Source organism: Onychomys torridus, chromosome 4 (assembly GCF_903995425.1).
Source record: "Onychomys torridus chromosome 4, mOncTor1.1, whole genome shotgun sequence".
Lineage (NCBI taxonomy): Eukaryota > Metazoa > Chordata > Mammalia > Rodentia > Cricetidae > Onychomys > Onychomys torridus.
The window spans coordinates 129,141,990-129,165,567 of NC_050446.1; positions in this window are offsets into that span (position 1 = coordinate 129,141,990).

Here is a 23,578-nt window from a genome sequence, read left to right on the forward strand (position 1 = left end):
TTCCCTCTGGCTTTGCTTGGCCGTCCTCCAGCCACTGTGGCCTTTCTGTTTCTTGAATTCGTTTGTGTTCTTGTTTCAGGGTTTGCATCATTTGCTTCCTCTTCCTTGAGTACTCTCCCTCCTGAGAATTCTGTGGTTGCCTCTGTGTATGTAGTGTATGCACACATGCCGGTGTGCACATGGGAGGCCACTTTCTGCTGTCCCCCTTTGCTTTTCAGTCAGGGTCTGTCACTGGATCCAGTCTCATAGCTGGCTAGGCTGGCTGGCCTGTGAGCACCAGGAAATGCCTGTATCCCCTATATATAGAGCCACAGATGTATATCACCATGCCTGTGGTTTTTTTTTTTTTTTTAAATAGGGGTACAGGGGATCTGAACTCAGGTCCCTCACCTTCACAGATCCTTCACAAGGAACTACCTTGGTGTCTGTCACAGGCCCTCAAACCTGAGTCCTTTTCATTCTTACCTAGAGAGCTGGGGTGCAGTCTGCTCACCTTGTCCCCAGGGCTTCTGAGGCAGCAGGGGCATGAGGCCCTGAGCCTCTTAGCAGGTTCCAGTTGATGTTTTTGCTGCTGACTTGGAGTCAGTTCCACTGAGAACTCAGCCCCACCGTGCCATCCTATTTTAATTCTCTGAATTATACTTAGCATTATTCAATATTTTTTTCTTTTATCTTTAAATGTTTGCCTATCTTCTGTCATCTCAGTGAGAACACAGTCTCTATGAAATCAAGAAACCCACTACTCTTGCTCATATGGTATCTTCAGAGACTACAAAGAAACCCATTAAGGAACAGACAATAAACTGTTGTTGAATCATTGGTTCAAGAAGCCATTCTGGGGGCTGGAGAGACAGCTCAGCAGTTAAAGCCTTTCCTGCTCCTGCAAAGTCCAGTTCCCAGGACCCACATCTGTTGACCGACAACCACCTGTAACTCTTAATTCCATGAGGTGTACTGTCTGGCCTCTGTGGGCACCTGCATTCACACACACATATAACCTGCCCCACCTTTTACATGTAATTAAAAATAAAAAGAGAAATTGTTTTGCATTTTCAGTTTGTTCTAGATGCCAGGGATGGAGCCCAGAGGGAGTAGGCTGAATAAGCATGGCTCTTCTCTGAACTATTGAGAAGTATCACCATTCTCTCTAATACTTGTACAATCTCCTCCAGCATATGGACATCCACATCACAAACCCATTGTCATCTTACAGCACTGTAGCATGAATCTTAAAAGAGTCTTACTAATAAAATCAAATCTGAGGCCAGTTATTGGAGTGAACACTGGAAGATCAGAGAAGCAGAACAAGCCACAGCTACCTCACCTCACCAGTTCCTCAGCTGGTCTTGTTTCCTCAGACTGGATGCTTCTGAGTCCTGATCCACATGAATCTCAGCTGAACTGCTGTTCCAAAACCTGAAAGCTTAACCAGCCAAATGCTTCTAGTTTCTCGTATTCACGCCTTATATAATCTTTCTCTTTCTGCAGTCACTCCCTGGGATTAAAGGCTGGGTTTCTGGGATTAAAGGCATGGGTCACCATGCTTGGCTGTTTCTAATTGAACTCAGAGATCCAGAGGGATTTCTGTCACTGGAATGCTAGGATTAAAGGCGTGTGCTACCACTGCTTATCCTCATGTTTAATATTGTGGCCGTCCTGTTCTCTGACCCCAGATAAGTTTATTAGCCTGCACAATATTTTTGGGAACACAATTCCACACAGCACAGCAGATATTGACTAAAGGACACTTCTCCAGCATTTGGGTGGCAATGACAGCCTCTGGAAGCATATTCTGGACATGTAGTTACCTTCTGAAACTGCATGTGCCTTGGTAACCAGGAAATGCTGAAGTCTCTTGACTGGCAGCCTCCCAGTAGAGCTCATTAAGAATTTTCTATTTTTAAATGACTTTGGAGAGAATCATCATTATTTTTTTTCTAATTTGCATTTACAGAGCCCAGCAAGAAATAGGCTCCTGGGTATTTTTGTCGTTGGCCCTGGATTTTTCCAAATTAATTTAAAAAGAAAAATCAGGAATTTGGAGTGTTTGTGGCTAAGGACAAGAGAGAGTTTAAAACACAGTAGCATCAGAATATTGAATTAGTTACATTTCAAGAAAGAAATATAAATACTGAGTCAAAATCATTTCCCCCCTCCTTTGAAGATCAATTTGGCATTCAAAATTGGCTACTGGCTCAACTGGGTAGCACTGGCCTCCTCTCTAAAAGAGATTGCTTTTTGTCTTTCATCCTAAGAGCACACTTTGTTTTGTGTGTTTGCTGCTGGAGGGAGGAGGAAAGATCATTTTGTAAACAAGCCAAAAGAAGTATGATTCTCTAGTCGACAGATTAAGACTGCTTATCATTCATTTTTATAAGAATAAACAAGTTGTAATGTTTTGAGTGCATCAGAAGATAAATAAAACCAAATCATATTACAGAATAAATCGGTGAAAAGCTGCCTCTGTCTTTCACAGCAATTAGCTGGGTGATTTGTTATTGTTTTGCCTTGAGTTTTACATTGGAAAATCAAATTTGAAAATTAGGCTGGGAATGATATGAGGCATTTGCCACGTTCATTACCAATTACCTCTTGAAGGCTGTGTTTACTCATAAAATTATGAGTAATTTCAACATGGTGAACAGAATTCCTGACCTAGAAAGTTCTCTCTAAAATTCTAACCTGGGGACAATATTCATTAGTTGACTCTTAGGATATAGGGCCCTTGCAATGAGACAGTGGCATGCATTCCAAGAGAATTACTTGTTATTCTTGCTTTTCAAAAAGCCTTTGATGTTTACAGGGCATGAATAGAGCATTTGCTGTGGAAGATGGTTCGTTTGAGATCAGTTTATATACATAAATTCAGAGCCTTTGTGTTTTGAAGTCCTAATTGTCAACCTCAAATTGAAGTCATTGGCATTTTAGAAAATGTGCATATATTTTATTATCATAATGTTCTGTGCATGGGACCATGAGAATTGATGTACCTAAGTGGAACTATGTCTCTTTACTGCTCTAGAAGGCAGATATGGAAAAGAGACGAAGGAGGGTTTGGGGCAGGAGAAACGTCACATCAAGAGCAATTTGTTCTGTCTTCTTTGGGGGTCTTGTGGAGATCTGAGAAAAAATGTTGCAAACCAATCCCAAAGCTGCACCTTCTTCAAGACTTCCATTGATCTTGGAGCTCAGCTGTTTGGCTAGAGTGGCTAACCAGCGAGCCTCAGGGGTCCTGTCTTGCCTTCCTCAGCTGGGGTTAAAGGTTCATGTACCACACCTGGATTTCTGTGTGGGCGTGGGGGAAATAGCACTCAGGGCCTTCTGCCCATAGACATTACCAACTAAGCCATCTCCTCAGCCCCTTCCATTTCTCTCTTTCCTTTCCCTTCTCTTCTCTTCCCTTCCCTTCCCTTCCCTTCCCTTCCCTTCTCTTCCCTTCCCTTCCCTTCCCTTCCCTTCCCTTCCCTTCTCTTCCCTTCCCTTCCTTTCCTTTCCCTTCCTTTTCCTTCCTTTTTCCTTTTTCTTTTTCTTTTCTTTCTTTTTATTTTATTTTGGATTTTTGAGACAAGGTTTTTTTTTTTTTATGTAACAGTCCTGGCTATCCTGGAACTCACTTTGTAGACCAGGCTGGCCTTGAACTCACAGAGATCTACCTGCCTCTGCTTCCCAAGTGTTGAGATTAAAGGCATGAGCCACCACCGCCCAACTTCCATTTCTATTCTTTATGTAAAGCATTAAAGCCTAGTGACTAGACCTCAAGACAATCTCAGACATAGGTTGGTACTAAAGAGAAGATAGTGCTCAGATCCACAGTGACTTAGACACTGCTACCACATTTTCAGTCTCTGTCCCATCCTGAAATGCACAGGAAGACCAGCTGGCCCCTCATGGAACTATGTGTTATTACAGAAAATGAATTATGAATAGATGTGAATGAATCAGACCAGGTGCTTATGCCCCTTTCCGGCTGCCCTGATGATTGGACATCTTTGACATCCCATACTATTGGCTTCAAGGAAACACTGAAGGAAGACCCCAGACTCAAATAGTATGTAAGAGCAAAGAGAGTTTATTAATTTCCAGCATGCATGCGGGGTTGCTCACCTGTACAAAATGGCAATGACCCCCAGAGGAACATGCAGTTTCATCTTAAGCATAACCAGGGGAATTTTAGGGATAGTTAGGTCATCTCAAACATAATTGGTTAAGCAAGCAGAAGTTATAGTAGCATACTTTTAATTGGCTGAGGTTTAGTTTTACCAGTTTTGGACATACTTGTATGAGTTTGGGCAAGTCTGGGCATGACTCAGAGGGGGCTGCAGGCTTTGTCCTTGAGACCCTGTGAGGCTGACTTAGACCTGTGTTTTTTTTCTCTCCCTCAACCCTGAATACAAGGGTATTATAGATAAATGGCCCTTTATTGGGCCATTTTTTTCCCCTTCCCAGAGACCTGAAACCTAAATTCAGTTGTGAGTGAGGGAGAGTTTAACCCCTTCAATACAAGTGATATAGCCTCCAGACAGGGTCAACAATAACCCTTCACAGAGACATCAACCTCATGGGATCTCAAAATTCTTTGTAACAGCAGCATAATTGAATCTGTCCTCAGGAACAAGGATATTGCCCATGTAATGCAGGAACTCTTTATAATAATTTAGATAGGTTGTCATGTAAAAGAAGACCCAAAGTTATAAGGGGCCCACGGGGCTATTTCCAGCATTCCAAAGCATTCTAGAGGCATCTATAGGGTCTGGTCTTCAATTTTAAGGCCATTAATCTGTATATTCCATTACTTTTTATTTTGTAAATGACATTTTTAGATACACCTGGATATGGTTGCCCTTTTGTTTAAAATTCTCTTTAAAATCCAGTTATGCTCAGGTCCAGGAAATTGCTGGCTGATCCCAAATTGATTGGGTCAATAAAAATCTAATTTCCTGGCTGGCTGCATCAGACTATTTCATCTAGAAAAGTCCTTTGTGTTTAGAACTTCAGGAAAATGAGAAGGAATTGATAAGTATTGGGTACTTAAGTGCATTTGGGACTTGAGTAAAATGTTTCCAGGCAACATAGTAGGCAGGCAGAATTAGCACCTACTTCTAACTTTCCTGGCTGGGACAACTTAAGTTCCTCTATCAGTGGCTTCCCCTACTGCCAGCAGAGACTCTGTGATTCAATCTAGCCTATAGCATCACTAGATTTCATGGCAAAAGCCTGGGCTGCATTGGGCCCAACCCACTAGGTTCAGCCACCAGTTCTAATGTGCCAATTAAAAAGATGAGTAATAACAAAAAATATAATGTGTGGCCACATTGTGAAGAGGATTAGAATTGGAACTAGACAAATCAACTAGTCTAGTCCATGCTGTCTTCCGGACACTGACATCAGCGCTAGGCCTACCTACAGGAAGACTTGGGAAGAAAGCAAGGAGGATGCATAGCTGCTACTGATCAAGGTATGGGCTCCTTGATTGTCTTAGTTTTGTCTCTGCAAAGTGGTCTGAAGATGTGCTTGTGCTATGTATTTTGTCTTTCTAATGAGTGCTATATCCTGTAGTTTATAGTTTATGAATATAGGCCCTTATTTATCAGTCTATATTCTTTGTTATATTTCATTGAAATATATTTGTTGGTTCAGGCTTGATATTTCACATCTGTAATCCCAGCACTTGAGGGGCTAAGGCAGGAGGAGTGCATGAGTTAGAGGCAAATTGGGCTAGTGTGTCCGTGTCCGTGTCCGTGTCCGTGTGTCCGTGTCCGTGTGTGTGTGTCCGTGTGTGTGTGTGTGTGTGTGTGTGTGTGTGTGTGTGTGTGATGTTTGTCATGGTGGTTCACAGAGTCGATATTCATAGGTAGAGGAGTTAATACAGATCGCCCAGCAGTCATCAGCTTTACAGGTGGAGTCCAGCTCAACATGAATCCACCCTCTCAAGCTGTTCTTGCCAGTTTGAGTCTCTGCCATTCTCCTTGAGGCTAGGTTCTCTTCCCTATTTGGGCAGGAAAGTGGATGCAGAGACAGGTACCAAGGTCTACCCCTTTGCGGGATGGGGTGGTGGTGGAAAGCACCTCTTAGGAAAAATCTTCTCTGCACTTGCTCTCTCAGCTACAGAGGCCACCAGGAGCACCAAGATCTTCTAATTAGCAAGCTCCCATTGGCCTCCTCCTCAGGAAGGCAGGCAAGGAAGGAGCCAGTGATATCTGGAAACATTTCCCAGGGGAAATGGTGGTGGTAGAGGAGGAATCTCTGTTTGCTAATTAAAAGAATGAACTTGAATTAAAGAGCCATGCAGTACAGTGGTTGTCGTAGTAACACAATCCAAGTAAGATAGCATTTCTGGACATTGCTATTCAATCCTTCCCTCCTGCCCCCCTCCCCCACACCTCCAAACCAAATCCCTGATAAGCCCTGCTAGTCTATGAAGTGATGTTTGCCATGAAAGATGCCTTTTCTTCAGCCCTGCACTTGGAAGTCCTGGAAGAATTTATACCCTGTCAGTCATATTAATCCTTAGACACAGGCGAGATGGCTTACAATAGTATGCAAACAGTTAGCATCGAACAAAAACATGAGATAGTTTCCCAGCATCGTTTGTCAATATTATTAAATTCTACTCAAAAGAAAGTAATTGGAAGGACCCATCCTGACTGCCACATGCCTCTTCCCTACTTCTTTTGAGTAGCTAAAGAGGCAGTAGAGGAGTATGTCAGATCCCAAGTAATTTTATTATGATGCATTCAGTATTTTCACTTATACAATATCCAAATACATAAGTTGGTAATCTTTCTCTCTCAAGCTTGGTGGCTTAATATGTATCTCTTGATTATGGCTCTGTGGGTCAGCTGAGTGTCTCTAAGGAGTGTGTGAGGCTTCATGAATCTCAATTGACTTACTCTGTGTTGACCATATATCTACCCAGTGGCTCTATTTCGATCAGTGATCTGTTTGATCACTTTTCCCAGTGTTGAAACAAGTTGTTGGCTTCAGGTTGGTCCCAAGTGGTCTGGGCCCAAACAACAGGCCTCCTTTTCATACGAGGTCTCATCTGTGGATTGTTTGGTTGAGGTTGCTTAAATGGAGGAGGCAGGATGCCTGAGGGTGAATAGAAGCTCCTTAGGTCCTCATCTCAGAAGCATGTCCATTAACATCACCTGTATGTCACTTGCCAGCTCAATCATCACAAAGTTAACTCAGGTTCAAGGCTGGAGGAGACTCCATGGCCTGTAAGGGCAGTTGCAAGAGGCATAGAAACAGAAAGGGTTAGGAAAGATAGGCATACTTTCAAACTCAATCTACAGTAGACAATGATCTTTCTCTTTCTCACATCTGAGATGATTTACCAATGTTCAGCAGAAACAATAGTGAGTTGTTATTCACTGGAGGCAGCTGAATCAAATTTAGTGGAAAATAAATCATTGGAAGAAGGTGTATGTTTGTATTGTCTGCTAATGGATACAGGACTGAAGAATCCAACTTACTAGACAATTGTGGGGCACTAGTTTCTGACTTAGACCTATGAAGGAGGCCGTCAAAGACCCTACAGAAGCCAACAGACATCTGTAATAGCTGGATAGAGTTGGCGGAATTATGTGTCAAATATCCTACCTATGTAATACTATGTTGTTGGGTCTGAGAGTTGAACAAATTTTGAGGATGAGACCACAAAATTTAGATGAGCAGAAGCAACTTTATTTCATCACAGGGGCGGGGGGATGTGAAGGAGCAGCACTTCTAAGTAGTTAGGGCCACAGGTAGGTCGGGATCTGCACTGTGACCCCAAACAGAGGGAGTAGGTCCTTTCTAAAGCAAAAGTCACAAATTGGGGGTCAGGCATGATCTAAGGAAAAGAACTTTTACAATTTGAGGTTAAGTGACAGTACATTCTGGGAATTTACAACTTGTGATAACATTTTACAGTTAGTAGTACAATTTGTGATAACAAGGTGTTTGTACAAGCGTAACAGGAGTTTATAGAAGCTTGTTTACACAAGTCTGTGGTTATCTTGACACAGCTGGGGTCTTGTCTTAATTTTTAAACCAACTGTTCTCCCTGTGACTGAGAATATAGGGCAGGGGTCAAGCAATGGAAGAAGCTGGTTAGGCAGGCTAATGTTCAGACTTCCTCTGAGCCCTTCAATGTCAGGAAACTCAAAAAATTAAACACAAAGAAGGAGAGTTTCTTGAATTTTTAATCCTGTGCAGAAGAGCTAAGCATCAGGGATCTGCCACCCTATGGGACTATGGTTTTATTTTTTTAAACACCGTTTTTGAGGGTTTCTGGACTTGTACTTTTGATTATTAACTCCTCCTTAGATGTTTAAGGCTGTAAGATAAACTCTACTCCATATGTGTGTGGTTTCTTTCTTTCTTTTTTCTTTTTAACATCTCTCTATTTTCTCCATTCATTCAATCAACAGTGAACAAAATAGACAGTTCCTGATTCAGTATTCAAGAAGGGAGACAACCAACCAACAAATGAACACATGATTATCATATACCGAGAACTGTGATGTCCCATAAGCAGGAGCTGGTAGCCCGAGGCTGGATCCATACTCTAAGTTCCTACAGTAAACAGCAGCCTCAATGTGAAGGAACTGAAGCTTAACCTGGGGCTACAGCAAAAAGCTGAGTTTCAGCCAATCACAGCCAGCCAACTCAGCACACCACACCATGCCCAAATAAGGCAAGTGCCCGTCACACCACTCTCAGATGCTTAGCGGCAACCAGTCCAGTGCTATCTGGACTGTGCATCAGGGGCCAGCCTACAGAAGGTCACCGTTCACACTCTCCCAACCTCTTCTGGTTCTCAGTGCTGCCCGATTCATGAGTCATTCTCTGTGCAAATAAGCCCTGAGATTCAATGTGCTTAGAGTTTTATATTTATTTTGTCTTTGAACAAATGACATACAGAGGAACTACTGTGGGAGCTACAGGTTTCAATCTTAGACAAGCAGGCTGGAGAAGACTTGTCTGAGAAGGCCATCTGGAAGCCTAAACACTGAGTAGCTAACTGGTTTCCTCTGCTGCCCGGAATACACTGTATGTGTGTCCACTCAGTTTATATCCTACCTGCCTATAGGTGTGAGCCCCAGTGGTTGCTAAGCTTTATTTAGAATTTTAGAAGTATCTGGGTTGGGGAGATGGCTCAGTGGGTAAACATGCTTGGTGTCAAGTTTGATGATGAGTTTGGTCTCCTGGATCCACATGATATAGAAGGACAGAACTGACTCCTTGACCTCCATGTGCCACACACACACACACACACACACACACACACACACACACACACACACACACACAGAGAGAGAGAGAGAGAGAGAGAGAGAGAGAGAGAGAGAGAGAGAGAGAGAGAGAGAATTAAAAAGAAAGTATCGGTTCTTTATAAAAAACTGCATTTCTATGCAGGTCTGTGTTTCATCCCTCAAGCTTACCATCCCAATGTCTCACTGAAGTTGGAACTATGTGACCTTACCTGGGAGCTTCTACACCACACTGGCCTATCCTTGCTCAAGCCACCAGTGTCCCTGTGGCCTCCCAGTTAGTTGTAGGTAGATTTTTTTTTATTACTTCTCTATGGATAACCGATGAAACCAGTGCCTCCAGAGTCTCTTTATTTCTGCACACAGCAGAGAATTGATCATTGCCTTTGTGTCTCTGCTTGCTTAATGGATGCTCAGGGTGTTTATATTGATTTTGAAATGAACACATTTGCTAAATAAGCATTTCTTCAGGGCATCAGCCTTTTACCCAAAGACATAGCTCTCTGCCATCTCTAGTGTGTTTCTCCAAAATATTAAGAGGTCCCTGAAAGGTCTCAAATACCAGTTCAAGGGGGCACTGCAATGGATTGTTTCGGGTCAGGTAAGGAGTTTATTAAAAGTTAATGCCATGGACAGACAGACAGGTAATAGCATGCAGATCATGGAGATAAAATCAGGGCCCACCTGGCTTTTGCTTTTGTGGTTTGAACGTGTGTGTGTGTGTGTGTGTGTGTGTGTGTGTGTGTGTGTGTGTGTTCATATGTATCTCCATTTTGTTTCTTGTTGCTGTGATAAAATATTCTGACAAAAGTATCTTGAGGGAGACAGGGTTGATTTGACACACAGATTAGCCTAGTCTATGATGGTCGGGAGGTCATACTGACAGGTGCTCCAGGGAGCTGCTCATATCACGCCCACAGTCAAGAAACACAAAGGGAGAAATGAATGCCTTCACCTCCCTGTCTTCTTATGCAGTCTAGGATCTCCTTCGTAGGGAATGGACCCACCCACCAGCAAGATGGGTCTTCTCATGCCAATTCATGTCATCAAAATAATCTCTCACAGGCATGCTCAGCAGCCCATCTTCTGACAAACTGAGTTAACAGAAACTACCAAAGTGTGTACACTGGGTCGTGTGTGTGTGTGTGTGTGTGTGTGTGTGTGTGTGTGTGTGTGTAAGCTGAAGAACAACCTTGAACACTGTCCACATTTATTATTTTTAAACTGAGAGTTTCATATACGCACATTGTGTTTTGATCAAATCCACCTCTATTCCTTCCCTTCTAATTCCTCCCACCACCTTTTCCTGCCAACTTCATTCATTCATGCTTTCTTTCTCTTTCTTCCCCATTGAGTTCCCATATACTACTTGTAAGCACATGGGCATCGGGCCATCTACTAGTTCATGGATAATCTTTCAGAGGCCACATTCCTGAAGAAAACAAACTCTTGCACCCCAGTTTGAGAAAGGGGCTCTCACTTGGCTTAGGACTCTCCAAGCAGGCTGGGCTGCCAGCTGGCTAGCCAGTGCCCAGGGTCTGCCTGTCTCTGTTTCCCCAGGCTGGGGTTATAAGTGTGCCACTACATCCATTTTTTTTCATGTCGTACTTTATGGGCTATCTCACTAGCCTGTGCTGTTTGCACTTTGCTCAGGTAAACTATGAAGCTTTCCCCTCTATTTTCTTTTTCCAGGATGTTTTTAGCTAGGTTACTCTTTATCATTTCCTTTGAGAAGCTAGCCAGCTTGTAGGAGGAAAACCATGCTTATTTTAATATTGTGTTAAGCCTTTTAAGGAACTAAACTGTTCCTTCAGAAAGAAACTGGGCTCAGGTCCAATTCCCACAAACATCACTGCATCCTTTCGTTCCTTGAATCTGATTCTGCTTACTACTCCACTGGCGGAGGTGGTTGCCATGGGCTTCTTTTTAGCAAGGATCCTGGATTAGAATCACTCATCACTCATTTCTGCATCCCCAAGAAGCCAGTAGAACCCAGAGCATCCTAAACACTAATGCCAGCTGTGTAGGGGCAAACACATGGCTGGATTTTGTTGTTGTTGCTGGGAGTACATTTTAGTCGCGAAGCTAGTTTGACTGGGGATGGTTTCCTTTTTTTTTTTTTTTTTTTTTTTTTTTAACAGATGGATGAGAAGTATTGTCAAGGTGACATTTCTTCTGGTGAATATGTGTCCATGAACATTTATTCTTTGTCATAGAACCCACCTTGAGGACCATGTGTCTGAGTCATTTCATGAGAATGTGTTGGCATTCTAGTTTGCTTTATGTTTCTACGGCAAACCCTGTGACCAAAAGCAATTTGGGGAGGGAAGGGTTGATTTCAGGTTACAATTCTAGGGTCACAGTCCATCAGTGAAGGAAGTCAGGGCAGGAACTTGGAAGCAGGAACTGAAGTAGAGGCCATGGGGAATGGTTGCTTACTGGCTTGCTCCACATGGCTTACTCATTTTGATATTATCTAGGACCTACAGCACAGGGGGGAGGCACTGCCCTCAGTGAGCTAGACTTGTCCTCATCAGTCATGAATGAAGAAAATACACCACAGACTTGCCCATAGCTCCTCACTTGAGACACTCTCTTTTCTTAAATGACTCTAGCTTGTGTCAAGTTGACATAAAACTTAGCAGGATAAGGAGGAAAGGGCTTATTTGGTTTATACTCTCAGGTCACAATCCGTCACTAAGGGAAGTCAGGGCAGGATCTCAAGCAGGAACCATGGAGGAGAACCACTGACTGTCTCACTCTCTGGCTCATGCTCAGCTGGCTTTCTTCTGTAGCTCATGGCCCACCCCCATACTCCCTCCTTCCCCACTTAGGAATGTGCAGCCTACAGTGAACTGGGCCCACGTCAATCCTTAATCAAGACAAGCTCCCACCGACAAGGGCAGAGGTCAATCTTGTTGAGGCAGTTCTTCAGTTGAGGCTCCCTCTTGCCAAGTGACTCTTGGTTATGTCATATTGACAGTTAAAAACTAGCCAGTGCAGGTAGTGACTGGGCTTGTCTTGGATCTAAGAAATTGCCATTTAAAACAAAACCAAACACAAACAGAAACAACCACCACCACCACCAAGACATACAGAGACATGAAAAGATTTCCTGCTTCATATTTAGGACCAGTCTTGCCTGTAAGTCCTTATTAATAACATTCTTAGTGGAAGTAAACACAACAATTTAAAATAAGGTGTACTTTTTATTTATTATTTATTATTTATTTATTTATTTATTTATTTATTTATTTATTTATTGGTTTTTCGAGACAGGGTTTCTCTGTGTAGCTTTGAGCCTTTTCTGGATCTCACTTGGTAGACCAGGCTGGCCTCGAACTCACAAAGATCCGCCTGCTTCTGCCTCCCGAGTGCTGGGATTAAAGGCGTGCGCCACCACCGCCTGGCAAGGTGTACTTTTTAAATCTTACTCTGGATTGAAAAACAATGCCGATGACTGCAGGCTGCATGTTTGAAAATGTTTCTCAATTCTTGGTCTGATGAGAAGAAATGAAAGTCACATTCTACACAAGTGCACCAAGGAATGTTATATCACTAGATCATGGAGAGAAAACTCTGGGGTTTGAGGAATGCCACTTATGGTACATCACACACACACACAGACACACATACTTTTTCTCTCACATACACATTGACATACACACAGACACACAGACATATACACACATATACAGATACACACATATACAGATACATACAACACATACACACACACACAAGCACACACAGACGCATTTACATACACTCACAGAATACATGTACAAGTACACATACAGATACATATACACATATACTCACACACAGGCACACACATATAAACAGACACAGACATGCACAAACACAAACACACACACCTACAGAATACATGCATAAGTGCACACACACACACAGACACACACAGATATTTAGTCTGAATATTGTGCCATAAACCTGAATCCCAACCTCAATCTGTGAATCCCTCCCCTTTCTGAAGACAACAACTCAGTCCCCATAGACAAGCAAGGTAAACGACACTTGCCTTGGTAGCAGTTCCAGATTAATAATGGCCTCCTCAAATGTGAGGACTAAAAGAAATGACAGCCAGTTAGAAGGGCTAATTGTTTCCTCACAGCTTGCTAGAACACCACAGTTTCCATGGCTGGGCAGGAGATTCTGGTGTCGGACTAAAACCATTCAGTTACATATTAACCATATCAAATGAAATCATTTTGTATATCATCATATTTACTGTATATATGTCATATATTCCCAGTTTTCAAATGAAAAATCCAGAACCATGAAAGTAAAAGAAAGAGGGAGAGAGAAGGATGGTAGAGAATGAAGGGAGAGACAGAGGGAGCAAATGATTGTTAGAAGACACATTTTCAATGAACCAGGAGCTTTCCTGTCAGCTTTGATTTTTAGTTAAATGCAAACAACAATACTAAAAACATGACTTTTGAAGTCAGATAAAAATAACATAGAAAGAAAAGGTGAGCTTTCCTCCTCCAAGACAATGTCCTTAATGCTAGGAAACATAAATAATAAATATGGCATGTTTGTCCTGTATCTCTTGCTTAACCCATGGATGTGTTTCTCTGTAATACTTACTTTACACACTGTTATAATGAATCAACATCATAAATGCTCATTGTCCTTTAGTGGGAATTGACAAGATATGTTTGGAATTATCAATGGCCATTTCAACCTCAACCACAACAATTGGAAATATAATTTGTAACTATTTTTTTTGACTCTCATGCTGATAAGCTTTATCAGTGAAACACTTGAGTACATTATCCACAAAAGAAAACTGTAAAGTTAACCAAATTGGCACTGTATGTATTAAATTATAGAGTTGTGCTTTTGTGTTATGCTTTTCTGTAAATCTAATCTGTCCGGTAACATTTCACACTTGGAGCAGTGGGCGGACACTGGAATGTTGACGATCTCTGTAAATAAGAGGATGTCTTATTCTAAAGACCTGTGTAAATAAAGCTTATCAGCATGAGAGTAAAAAAAAAATGGACTGGAGAGATGGCTCAGCTGTTAAAGGCTAGGCTCACAACCAAAAATGTAACTATTTTTAAAATTATTTTATGTGAATAAATGTCTGCATTTATGTACATGTGTGTGCAGTACCCACGGAGGCCAGAAGAGGGCACAGAATTCCCTCATTCTGGACTTACTGGTGGTTGTGAGCCACCATGTGGGTACTGGGAATTGAACCAGGATCTTCGGGAAGAGCAGCCAGTGCTCTGGACTGCTGAGCCACCTCTCCTACATTATTTTTCTTGTTGTGACTAAATAACCAACTAGAAGCAGCTGAGGGATGAAGGGCTTATTTGGGGTTTACAATTCCAGGAGATACAGTGCATCGCAGTGGGGGAGTGATGGTGCTAAGAGCAGGAAGTGGTTGGTGGGTCACATTGCACCCACAGTCAGGGAGCAGAGAGTGATGGATGCTGGTGCTCAGCTCATCTTCTCATTATTACGCAGTCTGGGGACCCAGCCCATGGTATGGTGATGCTCATGTTCAGGGTGGATCTTCCTACCTCAATTAACCTCCTTTAGAAAAGTCCTTGTTGACATGGCCAGAGATTTTTTTCTCATGGTGGGTCTAAATGTGTTGAAGTTGACAATAAAGATTAATGGTCAGATCTTTTGGCCCTCGACACACCTTGATCTATCCATACATCTGAGTCAGGCTCTGCCTCTCTGTGCCGAAGCATCCCCCAACCCTCCCTTCCCATCACTCAGAATAGAAACAACGCTGCCTTGTAATCCACATGGTCCTATTGCACAGGCTGGTGAGTGTCAGCCTGATGGCCCAATCCTGCCTCTGTTCATTTCAGTACAGTTGGCAAGCTCAAAAAACCCTTTTTAAAGTGTTTCGAATGTCTGGAAAAACCTTAAATGGAGAACATTTGTAGCTTGCGAAACTGATATGAAATTCAAATATTGGTGCCCACAAATAAAGTATTATTGGCACACAGCCTCTCCTATGTGTTAAGTGTTTTCTGTGACTGCTCCCATGCCTCAGTGACAGGGCTGAGGTGTCTTTGTTAAGAGACATGTGTAGCCCAGAATGTCAGAAATCTGTACTACATGACTTGTTCCAGGAAAAAAAACACCAATGCCAGTCCCAGTCTGCTGTCTGTCCTGGCCCAGCTCTGCTCTTTTTTTCTATTCCTAGGAACCACACAGACCTCCCCATGGCTCTTCTGGAGATACAGTTGGTCGTCTCTCTCCCTGGACTTTTGCTTCATTCCACCAGATTATATGGCTTTAACTCTGCAGAGGCCTGTAGGGTTCCTCCTCTGACTCAGTCAGACTCTGCCTACTCCCTGAGACAATCTGAGCAACTCTGTAAAAATGGAGACTTCCTCTTTGATTCCTTCCTCTTTTGCAGTTATTGTGTCTTAAAAACCCTCCCATTCTCAAGCTTTTACCTGATTGTTTTGTCTCTACTTGCTACATTATTGAGTTTTGTGAACTCATGATATATATATATAATTAAAATTCTTTTCTTTTTATTGCTCAGTTGCCAGAATGAAATAATTTCCTAGCCCATAGTAGATGCTCAATAACTACAGTGCTTGGATGTACGTTAAGTATATATCAGGGTTATCTAAGATCTGAGAGAGAGAGAGAGAGAGAGAGAGAGAGAGAGAGAGAGAGAGAGAGAGAGAGATTTACTGATTTGGCTTAGTTCAATTATTCTTGTCTACATCTAGAGGATCTGGGATCCCAGTAGCTGCTCAATCCACAAGGCTGGATGTCTTGGTACTTCCAATCAGCTGCTGAGGGTCTGGAGAGTCACTATACACGTTGTAAAGCTAGAAACTGTTCCCTGAATGCTTTTAGAGGCTTATTATATTGGTTATTTCTAAATGACAAGCTGTCACAGGACCACCACTGTCCCTGTCTTCATTCCCTCCCCTCAACCCCCTCTGACTGTCTCCCAGTGGGACCAACAGTGCAGAATCCTCAGCAGCCCACCTGCTTTATTCCCTCCGCAGCCGAGGGCAGCCCAAGGATGCTCCCACTCAGCCTGAGTTAAGAGACATGTTAGGAGAGATGTTCCTGTTTGGGTTTGCAACAAGCTGTCTCCTCTCTTAGCAGAGTTGAGCTAAGTTGTTTGATCGTGGCCTTAGCTGCACACATCAATAATTAAGGGAAACATCTTACCAGCGTGCGTCTTTGGATTTTCTTTTTAATTCTTAGAGGGAAAAACATTTAATGAAACAGTCAAATAAAACCCACTTTCCTTCAAAGCTGAATTTCAATGGGAACTGCCAACAGCATCTACAGAATCATCAAGAATAATGTAATTTGAGAGGTGTCAAGATTGGATACACCCCCCTAGGCGATATCTTTCTCTCCCTTACTCCCCCCACCCTTAATGTGTGGTCTATGATATTTAGTGTCTTCCTCTAGCACGCTGAGCCTAGTTTCTTGAGGTAGCATCTTTCACTAAACCCGGAGCTCACCAATTCAGCAAGACCAGCTGGCCAACTTGCTTCAGGAATCCTCCTTTATTTCTCTGCTTCCCTAGCAGTCGGATTACAGGCATATGCCACCACATGCAGCTTTTTGACATGGGTTCTGGGAGTTCAGTCTTAAGGCCTCAAGCTTTGATGGCATGCATGACCAATGGGGCCATTTTTCTAGCCTATGTTGAACTATTTACAGGACAGAATATCAGCTCAAAGTCAATGCAGGTTCTCTGCAGGTCATGAGATAGTGTCTGAAGCTCATCAAGGTTTTGTATAGACTTCTTAAGATAATGACTAAATTAGTCAGGATAAGCTAAGTAATGCTTCAGCAACAAGTATTGTACAACCCAAACAGAGCTCAGGGTCAGAACACAATAAAAGTTTGCACACTCTACCTGGTGTGTCCCAGTCTAATGTCAATTAGCAGTTGTCTTCCATCTGGGTCATAGGGTCTCTAAGGTTACTGAGCAGAGAGAGAAGCAGAGGACACACAATGGCTCTGAGCTATACAGCCTCCCTTTGCCCTAACACATCCTACCACAGAAGACAAGTATGGGAGCAGGAAGCAGAGCCAGGCAACTTCTGCAGTCATTAGAGATGGGGTGGTAAAGGCTTGATCTGCAGTCTGGGACCCAGGGATTTCCACGGGGTGGTGGTGGTGGTGGTGGTGGTGGTGGTGGTGGTGGTGGTGGTGGTTTTCCCTAGCCAAGTGTACCATTCTGTCTTCTTCTGAGCTGTCACTAATTGTCATTCTCCTTCTGTTTTATTCCTTGCCTTGCCCCAACTCAATGACCCATATAATATACAGCTCTCAATATTTGCGATCCAAAAGGGACACTAAAATGGATTATTCTTTGGGTCTGAGATTTATTAGGGAAGCTATTTATAACATGGAAAAATAGCATGACATGGATTCCAAGGAGCGTTTAAGTCCATGAAGCAAGGTAGGGGTTGCTCCTTGTATGTTTCAGAGGGTAGGTGGAGGGGGCGGTCCCATGCCATTTAATTGATAGGCAGCTTGTTGTCTTAGGATTTCTATTGCTGTGAAGAGACACCATGACCATGGTAACTCTTATAAAGGAAAGCATTTAATTGGGGATGGTTTACCGTTTTAGAAGTTGAGTCCATTATCATCATGGTGGGACATGGCATGCAGGCAGACACAGTGCTGAAGGTGCTGAGAGTCTTGATCTGCAGGCAGCAAAAGGAAAAACTATACACCACACTGGGCATAACTTGAGCATATAAGACCTCAAAGCCCATCCCCACAGTGACACACTTCCTACAACCTATCTCCTAATAGTGCCACTCCCTATGGGCCAAATATTCAAACACATGAATCTGTGGGGACCATAGCTATTCAGACCACCACACCCAATGTACCTGCTTGCGTTCAGATTGTCTCTGATTCACAAATGGCAGAGGAATGGGGAAAGGTTTGTTCTTTAGTTAATGTGCATCCTTAGCAGGGTGCCCCACCCATAGCACCTGCTTGCTCAGGGTACTTGGTACACTTCCTTTGAAGAGGAGATTGAGGGTTTGCAGGGCGCCTTTCAGTAGGATGCTGCTATCTTTTTTACCGTAACTGTGAGGGTAGAGAGAGGAAGATGCCATCACGTGTAAGCATGGTTTGAATGACCCCCAGACCAAACCTAACATGTGTCACCTACGCTGTGCATCTATCCCTTACTAGTCTGGGCCAGGATGACCATTTCCAGAGCACACCCCATTGTGTCTGCATAAGAGGTCACAATGCATCTACAACACTAAGATTCAAGGTCACAGATGAAGTCTGCATGACTCAGTGGCATCACAGGCTACATCACACTGAACTCATAGGCAGACCGGTATTTGCAGAGCTTTGTGTTTACATGTCACGGCTGAAGTCAAGCTGTTATTATCTTTATTATAGCTCAGAATGATCTGGCATAAAATCAATGCTCCCATATGCTTCTGGTAATAAAACTTTCTGAGAATCATAGAGTAATTCAGTGGCAATCAAAAGGAACTCCTGCTGTGGCCTGCTGGGAGCAGACAGGAGGGTGTGTTTTTTGTTTATCTGGATATGTTTTGCTCCCAAAGTGGAAAGCATTGCCTTTTAGCTGCACACCCTGCTGAATGTCCAGCTTTTGTCTGTGTGGATAGCTAAATCAATACTTAGAATAAGTGATTAAATACAGCCTGGAGATGCCAGTCATGGGTCAATTCATTAAGGAGGCAGATCAAGGAAGGCACCGTAGAGTGACACAAAAAATGTGGGTTGGAGCTAGAGGGGCAGAATTCCAGTTCTCGCTGTGCCGTAAGTGACTCTGTGAGCTCTCCTTTCTGTTCCTGCATTTCCTCACATGTATTATAGCAGGTTAATCTGAACATCCTAAAGCCCCCTTCTCCACCACAATTCTTTCATTATATACTCTCTACAAAAGACACAGAGAAGTTAACCTGTTCCTCAGAAGACACCCTAAAATAAATAGATGGTCTCTTTCTTTTGTTTGATACGGGGCCTCATCTGTCCCAGGCTGATCTTTAATTCACTAAGTAGCCAAAGATGGCCCTGACCTTCTCATCCTCCTGCCTCTGTGTTTCATCTGGAGTGTTGGGATGACAGGTATGTGTCACCAGGCCTGGCTGGAATCACCGTTGATGCGAATGTTAAGCGGGCACTAAAATGGTGAAATAATTGACAACCTGGGAGAAACAAAGTATGCCTAACCTGTTTTTAACACGCAAACTTGAGAGGGGGGAGCAAGTCATGGAAACGGACAACTTCTCTTTCTGGGTGGCTTCTCGATGGTGCTTATTTTATTCCTAATACCTTTTCAGTATTCTTTAAATTTTCTAAATGCTAGAATTTAAAAAAAGTCCCTTCTCATTGTCTTCAGATTTGACCGCTTACCAGATACCTAAATCTTAATGTCCTCTGGTGTCTCTCAACACACAAGGGTACTAATCCCTCCTTCCCTTTTTCTAAAACATACATTTATAATTATAATGAAATGAAATTGATAAACAGTATAACCCAGGATTGTCTATAACTACTGTGTGTGTTTGTATGTGATATAACCCAGGATTGTGTATGTTATAACTACTGTGTGTGCATGTGTGTGTGTGTGTGTTCGCATGTTCGCGCGCATGCATGTGGTGAGGCCTGTTACCTTGGGCATGGTCAGTTCATATATGGGAAATGCTTGTGTCACAAGTCTCCCCCTATCTCTATTAGATGCTTATGGAACTGACATCACTAGGACACCTGAGAAATGTGCCCATTGTTCTTCTTCGGGGAAGACATACCTGCAAGAATCTCTGTTCTGTACTGATGTGCTCCATCCTCACCATTTCTCACCAGTCCCATGTATCTCTTTTCTGTCCCCTGGGAACAGTGTATGCCATGTGCCTCTGCGCTTCCCCATGTGCTGGCTATTCTCTCTTGTGTGTCACATCTCCTGCTCCAGCCAAAATGTCATCATCCTTTATCAGACCCAAGATATTTTTGACATTTAAGGTACACCATTATGTTATGTGCCCAAGAAAATTAAAAGGCTGCTAAGAAACCTAGAGATTGTGATTAGATATCAGACCAGTGAAGTGAGTTTTGCCTTTGAAACAGTTTGCAGGGCATGGGAGGAGCTGTTCTTAGGTGATGAAGGTGCAGAGACTCAGTGCCATGGGTTAGACAAGAATGCTGTATTTGGGGTAGCACTGATATTAAACTGAGTGTGGTGATTAGGACTTGAGAGAATCAAACAAAATGATAGACTGCATATAGCCAAGGCTAGCTATGAGCACCACCCAACACAAAATCATAAATCTACTTAAAGCATGGTGAGCTTTTGTGTTGTTTCATAACTCAGTTGTCCAGTTCTATACCATGGACTTTGTACATGACAATGTCCAATGTCATGCTGCAGTGTCAAAATGGCATCACACTTACATACATCACATATATGCCCTCACTGGTTACTAGTCCCTATTTGCTATAATTTATCAGGACACCTGTCACGTCACCTTCATTGTGAATCTGTCCTGGATCTTACCACCAGAGCTGTCCCTTCTTTTGACCCAATAACAGTAATGTTCAAAGTCTCATTCTACCAATGTTTCCCAACCTTGATGAACAAGCTTTCAAGACAGAAAAGGTCATGTCACCTCAGGAATGTGGACAGAAACACAGAGGGTCTTCAATCAGCCTTTGAAGCCAGAAGAAACCCTAGATGTTTGTTTTTCAAACTCTCCACACTCTTCTGTTGAAATAGCAGAGTTCATTAGAGGAAGCCATTAGAGTCCTGTCATGTGGAAAAGATGGAGGAGATGCTGTTTGTCTTAGAACCTATGATGCTTGCCTTGTACCAGTCTCCCAAACTCAGTAGCCATTAGGAATGTCAGAAGGTCCCTTAGATACTGTCAAAGGCCACGCAGGGTTAAAGTTGATGTTTAATATATGTACACACACACACACACACACACACACACACACACACACACACACACACACATACCCCAAGGCTTGAAAGGAGAATTATCAGTCAAGTCTAGAAACAGTGGCTGTCCCTTACTCTGTGGTGACTCTACAGCAGGGACCTTGTAAGTGCTTCCCAGGCGTGACTCTCTTCAGTCCTTGGGAAAATCCATGAGGTAGGCACAGCAAAAGCCCTAGTCTATAGGGAGAGATACTGACAGCTTACAGACGTGGGAGCTGAAATGGGCATTATACCAGGGTATTTGCTGGTATTTGGTATTCTCTTTCCCTTTCCTAGGTTCCTGCTCTCTATTTCTCCTCCATCTCTCTTTGAGGCCACCATGATCTGTAATTCTAGAGTCCTGAATCTAAGTTAGTGACATCTCTTTGGTTTATTAAGTTAGTGCCAGAACCAAGTCTGTAATCAAGCTTTTCTCTGGAACGTTGACTGGATTTCTCTGCCAATGATCTTTCCCATTCTGGGATTTAGATATATTGTATTTGTTCATTTTTTTCTTTTTGTTTTTTGTTTTTGAAAAAGAGTGCCTTTGTCCTCCATAGAGGCGTGTTTGAATGACAGAATGATCTGCTGACAGAGAGCTTAGTCCTAGAAAGCAAGCTAGAGAGGGAGAGGAAGCTAGATTCCATTAATGCTTCCAATCCAATTCCATACTGGGATGGGATTCTGGAAAGCAAAGAGAAACAGCTCTCAGATGAACTCAGCATCATTACAGCAGGCATATGGCTCCCCTAGATAAACAGTAAGGCTCTGATTTCTCTCCTAGGAAAAGCACAATAGTGTTGTTTTACATTTGATGGCTTGAAGTCCAGTGAAATCAAAAGCAAGGCTTTTGTTGGGTCTTTGTGGATCTCAGTCCCTTTATTCTGTTCTCTTCTGTTCCCTTGTGAGGCACGCTCTTGAAAACAGTGCAAAAATGAGGCAAATTGTAACCAACAGCTTTGTAAATATGCAGGTCATTTCCCTTTCTCATTTCCTTTGAAAAGATGGCGGTGTGAATTTGCCAATTCATTTTCGTTCCCCCCACAAGGCAAGGCAGAAACAGCAGAGCTATCTGTTAAGAAATGTGTGGAGCTGCCAAGACCCTGCTGAGCAGGGCTCAACATCTGGAAATCAGACTGCTGCCAGGGCAGGGAGTGAGGAAGCTAATTCTCCTGCTGTTAGCGGCAGATAAAGCCTTGCTCATTAAGGCTTGGAGTGATGTCCAGGGAATTCAATTTGACTGCTCAAACTCCTGTCATCTTGTAGGGGTCTTGCCTTGTGTTCTTAAAGTCTCTGAAAGGAGCATGTGACGCTGTTAAGCGGTGGGGATGACACCCTCTATGTTGAGTTCCTCAGTTAAAGGCACTTTGTTTAAACGTACAGTCATTGTTGGATTTATAGTCCATGTTTGCTCGGAATTTAACCTAAATAAAATGTTGTTGTTAGCTTTTCAGTTGATGTCTGTAATGATTTGTCTTTAGTCTAATGTAGTTTTTGATTTTCTTTGAATTATAAAGAAGGATTTGAACTGCTTTATAAATTGTGACAATGAAATCCATGACAGTAGATGCTAGCCACCTTAAAGCATTCCATGTCTGCCCCCTCCCCATGTCTGTCCATAGCATACTACAGCTGTAAACTGATAATAAGGAGCTGGGCTTGGTGGTACATGACTCGATGCCAGCTGTCAGGAGGTTGGCGTAGATAGATTGTGAGTTTGAGGCTTGCCTAAATTATAGAGCAAGACCCACTTTCAAAAAATCCAGGCCTGGAAGTAGCTTGACTACAGGGCACTTGCCTGCTATATCTGTGCATGACTCTGGATTTGATCCCTAATACCATGGGAAAAAATGTAAAACTGTGTAATTTAAAGCAGGACCTGATAATACAACGCTTTCCCCCAGGGCTCAGTTCTAGGTCATTATTCAACAACCACTCACCACCAGGCAGCACAGACACTAATCTTTGGATTTTTTGCTCTGTTATTAAATTAACGGTTAACATTCATTGACAAAGAGTATTCAGTCAATATCTGGATGAAGAGAATTCTGTTGCTCTTAGAGACACTGTATGGAGTGAGTGCATTTTCACCCACTTGTGATCATTTATTTGTTATCGGGTGCTGTCTTCAGTATGTATGAAGCTGAATAGCTTCTGAGCAGGTACTGGAGAACTTTGGCCATATATTTAGAGGATTAAAATGTGGCTAATTATAATTATATATAATGGTGTTTGTATTACCATATATGATTATAAAACAAATAATTCATAATTAATGTTCATGAGTTAGCAAGAGACTGCACACAATTAGCAGCGACATAAAACACAGGAAGTGTGCATTTATGCAATGCCATGCATTAAT